Raw genomic sequence first — 4,036 nt, 5'->3', positions numbered from 1 at the left:
GTTTAGCGGTTTAAAAGGATAGTACCCTTAACGAGCGGTCCAGCGGTTTAAAAGAAAAATTAAAAAGAGAGTGGGGGATGCAACACGAGGACTTCCCAGGGGGTCACACATCCTAGTACTACTCTTGCCCAAGCACGCTTAACTTCGGAGTTCTGATGGGATCCGGTGCATTTGTGCTGGTATGATCGCATCCGTCATGTACTGCGCGCAAAATGTACTTGACCCTCTCTCTCCGCGCAACTTCTCTCGCTTAGCGGTTTAGCGGTTTAAAAGGATAGTACCCTTAGCGAGCGGTCCAGCGGTTTAAAAGAAAGATTAAAAAGAGGGTGGGGGATGCAACACGAGGACTTCCCAGGGGGTCACCCATCCTAGTACTACTCTCGCCCAAGCACGCTTCACTTCGGAGTTCTGATGGGATCCGGTGCATTAGTGCTGGTATGATCGCATCCGTCATGTACTGCGCGCAAAATGTACTTGACCCTCTCTCTCCGCGCAACTTCTCTCGCTTAGCGGTTTAGCGGTTTAAAAGGATAGTATCCTTAACGAGCGGTCCAGCGGTTTAAAAGAAAGAATTGAAAAGAGGGTGGAGGATGTAACACGAAGACTTCCTAGGGGGTCACCCATCCTAGTACTACTCTCGCCCAAGCACGCTTAACTTCGGAGTTCTGATGGGATCCGGTGCATTAGTGCTGGTATGATCGCATCCGTCATGTACTGCGCGCAAAATGTACTTGACCCTCTCTCTCCGCGCAACTTCTCTCGCTTAGCGGTTTAGCGGTTTAAAAGGATAGTACCCTTAGCGAGCGGTCCAGCGGTTTAAAAGAAAAATTGAAAAGAGGGTGGGGGATGCAACACTAGGACTTCCCAGGGGGTCACCCATCCTAGTACTACTCTCGCCCAAGCACGCATAACTTCAGAGTACTGATGGGATCCGGTGCATTAGTGCTGGTATGATACATCCGTCATGTACTGCGCGCAAAATGTACTTGACCCTCTCTCTCCGCGCAACTTCTCTCGCTTAGCGGTTTAGCGGTTTAAAAGGATAGTACCCTTAGCGAGCGGTCCAGCGATTTAAAAGAAAAATTGAAAAGAGGGTGGGGGATGCAACACGAGGACTTCCCAGGGGGTCACCCATCCTAGTACTACTCTCGCCCAAGCACGCTTAACTTCGGAGTTCTGATGGGATCCGGTTCATTAGTGCTGGTACAATCGCATCCGTCATGTACTGCGCGCAAAATGTACTTGACCCTCTCTCTCCGCGCAACTTCTCTCGCTTAGCGGTTTAGCGGTTTAAAAGGATAGTACCTTTAGCGAGCGGTTCAGCGGTTTAAAAGAAAAATTGAAAAGAGGGTGGTGAATGTAACACGAAGACCTCCTAGGGGGTCACCCATCCTAGTACTACTCTCGCCCAAGCACGCTTAACTTCGGAGTTCTGATGGGATGCGGTGCATTTGTGCTGGTATGATCGCATCCGTTATGTACTGCGCGCAAAATGTACTTGACCCTCTCTCTCCGCGCAACTTCTCTCGCTTAGCGGTTTAGCGGTTTAAAAGGATAGTACCCTTAGCGAGCGGTCCAGCGATTTAAAAGAAAAATTGAAAAGAGGGAGGGGGATGTAACACGAAGACTTCCTAGGGGGTCACCCATCCTAGTACTACTCTCGCCCAAGCACGCTTAACTTCGGAGTTCTGATGGGATGCGGTGCATTTGTGCTAGTATGATCGCATCCGTTATGTACTGCGCGCAAAATGTACTTGAACCACTCTCTCCGCGCAACTTCTCTCGCTTAGCGGTTTAGCGGTTTAAAAGGATAGTACCCTTAGCGAGCGGTCCAGCGATTTAAAAGAAAAATTGAAAAGAGGGTGGGGGATGCAACACAAGGACTTCCAAGAGGGTCACCCATCCTAGTACTACTCTCGCCCAAGCACGCTTACCTTCGGAGTTCTGATGGGATGCGCTGCATTAGTGCTGGTATGATCGCATCCGTCATGTCCTGCGCGCAAAATGTACTTGACCCTCTCTCTCCACGCAACTTCTCTCGCTTAGCGGTTTCGCGGTTTAAAAGGATAGTACCCTTAGCGAGCAGTCCAGCGGTTTAAAAGAAAAATTGAAAAGAGGGTGGGGGATGCAACACAAGGACTTCCAAGAGGGTCACCCATCCTAGTACTACTCTCGCCCAAGCACGCTTACCTTCGGAGTTCTGATGGGATGCGCTGCATTAGTGCTGGTATGATCGCATCCGTCATGTCCTGCGCGCAAAATGTACTTGACCCTCTCTCTCCACGCAACTTCTCTCGCTTAGCGGTTTCGCGGTTTAAAAGGATAGTACCCTTAGCGAGCAGTCCAGCGGTTTAAAAGAAAAATTGAAAAGAGGGTGGGGGATGCAACACAAGGACTTCCAAGAGGGTCACCCATCCTAGTACTACTCTCGCCCAAGCACGCTTACCTTCGGAGTTCTGATGGGATGCGCTGCATTAGTGCTGGTATGATCGCATCCGTCATGTCCTGCGCGCAAAATGTACTTGACCCTCTCTCTCCACGCAACTTCTCTCGCTTAGCGGTTTCGCGGTTTAAAAGGATAGTACCCTTAGCGAGCAGTCCAGCGGTTTAAAAGAAAAATTGAAAAGAGGGTGGGGGATGCAACACAAGGACTTCCAAGAGGGTCACCCATCCTAGTACTACTCTCGCCCAAGCACGCTTACCTTCGGAGTTCTGATGGGATGCGCTGCATTAGTGCTGGTATGATCGCATCCGTCATGTACTGCGCGCAAAATGTACTTGACCCTCTCTCTCCGCGCAACTTCTCTCGCTTAGCGGTTTAGCGGTTTAAAAGGATAGTAGCCTTAGCCAGCGGTCCAGCGGTTTAAAAGAAAAATTAAAAAGAGGGTAGGGGATGCAACACGAGGACTTCCCAGGGGGTCACACATCCTAGTACTACTCTCGCCCAAGCACGCTTAACTTCAGAGTTCTGATGGGATCCGGTTCATTAGTGCTGGTACGATCGCATCCGTCATGTACTGCGCGCAAAATGTACTTGACCCTCTCTCTCCGCGCAACTTCTCTCGCTTAGCGGTTTAGCGGNCGCGCAAAATGTACTTGACCCTCTCTCTCCGCGCAACTTCTCTCGCTTAGCGGTTTAGCGGTTTAAAAGGATAGTAGCCTTAGCCAGCGGTCCAGCGGTTTAAAAGAAAAATTAAAAAGAGGGTAGGGGATGCAACACGAGGACTTCCCAGGGGGTCACACATCCTAGTACTACTCTCGCCCAAGCACGCTTAACTTCAGAGTTCTGATGGGATCCGGTTCATTAGTGCTGGTACGATCGCATCCGTCATGTACTGCGCGCAAAATGTACTTGACCCTCTCTCTCCGCGCAACTTCTCTCGCTTAGCGGTTTAGCGGTTTAAAAGGATAGTATCCTTAGCGAGCGGTCCAGCGGTTTAAAAGAAAAATTAAAAAGAGGGTAGGGGATGCAACACGAGGACTTCCCAGGGGGTCCGTCACGTATTGCGCGCAAAATGTACTTGACCCTCTCTCTCCGCGCAACTTCTCTCGCTTAGCGGTTTAGCGGTTTAAAAGGATAGTACCCTTAGCGAGCGGTCCAGCGGTTTAAAAGAAAAATTGAAAAGAGGGTGGGGGATGCAACACGAGGACTTCCCAGGGGGTCACGCATCCTAGTACTACTCTCGTCCAAGCACGCTTTACTTCGGAGTTCTGATGGGATGCGCTGCATTAGTGCTGGTATGATCGCATCCGTCACGTACTGCGCGCAAAATGTGCTTGACCCTCTCTCTCCGCGCAACATCTCTCGCTTAGCGGTTTAAAAGGATAGTACCCTTAGCGAGCGGTTCAGCGGTTTAAAAGAAAAATTGAAAAGAGGGTGGGGGATGCAACACGAGGACTTCCCAGGGGGTCACCCATCCTAGTACTACTCTCGCCCAAGCACGCATAACTTCGGATTTCTGATGGGATCCGGTGCATTAGTGCTGGTATGATCACATCCGTTATGTACTGCGCGCAAAATGTACTTGACCCTCTC

The 4,036-nt window shown here is 50.3% G+C and overlaps 15 non-coding genes across 15 annotated transcripts; all 15 read right to left on the bottom strand.

Moving 5' to 3' along the window:
* Positions 1-74: 74 nt before the first annotated feature.
* LOC116008547 lies at positions 75-193 on the bottom strand. The gene has a single exon (XR_004095922.1). It is a non-coding gene; the product is annotated as a 5S ribosomal RNA (ribosomal RNA).
* A 137-nt stretch (positions 194-330) lies between these two features.
* LOC116008123 lies at positions 331-449 on the bottom strand. Its single transcript, XR_004095522.1, has one exon. It is a non-coding gene; the product is annotated as a 5S ribosomal RNA (ribosomal RNA).
* A 138-nt stretch (positions 450-587) lies between these two features.
* Positions 588-706, bottom strand: LOC116008502. The gene has a single exon (XR_004095880.1). It is a non-coding gene; the product is annotated as a 5S ribosomal RNA (ribosomal RNA).
* A 137-nt stretch (positions 707-843) lies between these two features.
* Positions 844-961, bottom strand: LOC116008973. Its single transcript, XR_004096317.1, has one exon. It is a non-coding gene; the product is annotated as a 5S ribosomal RNA (ribosomal RNA).
* A 137-nt stretch (positions 962-1,098) lies between these two features.
* On the bottom strand, positions 1,099-1,217 carry LOC116008450. The gene has a single exon (XR_004095833.1). It is a non-coding gene; the product is annotated as a 5S ribosomal RNA (ribosomal RNA).
* A 137-nt stretch (positions 1,218-1,354) lies between these two features.
* On the bottom strand, positions 1,355-1,473 carry LOC116008910. The gene has a single exon (XR_004096258.1). It is a non-coding gene; the product is annotated as a 5S ribosomal RNA (ribosomal RNA).
* Positions 1,474-1,610: 137 nt separating this feature from the next.
* On the bottom strand, positions 1,611-1,729 carry LOC116008889. Its single transcript, XR_004096239.1, has one exon. It is a non-coding gene; the product is annotated as a 5S ribosomal RNA (ribosomal RNA).
* Positions 1,730-1,866: 137 nt separating this feature from the next.
* On the bottom strand, positions 1,867-1,985 carry LOC116008896. The gene has a single exon (XR_004096246.1). It is a non-coding gene; the product is annotated as a 5S ribosomal RNA (ribosomal RNA).
* A 137-nt stretch (positions 1,986-2,122) lies between these two features.
* On the bottom strand, positions 2,123-2,241 carry LOC116008895. Its single transcript, XR_004096245.1, has one exon. It is a non-coding gene; the product is annotated as a 5S ribosomal RNA (ribosomal RNA).
* A 137-nt stretch (positions 2,242-2,378) lies between these two features.
* LOC116008894 lies at positions 2,379-2,497 on the bottom strand. Its single transcript, XR_004096244.1, has one exon. It is a non-coding gene; the product is annotated as a 5S ribosomal RNA (ribosomal RNA).
* A 137-nt stretch (positions 2,498-2,634) lies between these two features.
* On the bottom strand, positions 2,635-2,753 carry LOC116008893. The gene has a single exon (XR_004096243.1). It is a non-coding gene; the product is annotated as a 5S ribosomal RNA (ribosomal RNA).
* Positions 2,754-2,890: 137 nt separating this feature from the next.
* Positions 2,891-3,009, bottom strand: LOC116008763. Its single transcript, XR_004096122.1, has one exon. It is a non-coding gene; the product is annotated as a 5S ribosomal RNA (ribosomal RNA).
* A 199-nt stretch (positions 3,010-3,208) lies between these two features.
* LOC116008762 lies at positions 3,209-3,327 on the bottom strand. Its single transcript, XR_004096121.1, has one exon. It is a non-coding gene; the product is annotated as a 5S ribosomal RNA (ribosomal RNA).
* Positions 3,328-3,633: 306 nt separating this feature from the next.
* LOC116008939 lies at positions 3,634-3,752 on the bottom strand. The gene has a single exon (XR_004096286.1). It is a non-coding gene; the product is annotated as a 5S ribosomal RNA (ribosomal RNA).
* Positions 3,753-3,881: 129 nt separating this feature from the next.
* Positions 3,882-4,000, bottom strand: LOC116008545. The gene has a single exon (XR_004095920.1). It is a non-coding gene; the product is annotated as a 5S ribosomal RNA (ribosomal RNA).
* Positions 4,001-4,036: the final 36 nt, after the last annotated feature.

This window comes from Ipomoea triloba, chromosome 16 (assembly GCF_003576645.1).
Source record: "Ipomoea triloba cultivar NCNSP0323 chromosome 16, ASM357664v1".
Classification (NCBI taxonomy): domain Eukaryota; kingdom Viridiplantae; phylum Streptophyta; class Magnoliopsida; order Solanales; family Convolvulaceae; genus Ipomoea; species Ipomoea triloba.
This window is presented reverse-complemented; position numbering and strand designations above follow the sequence as displayed.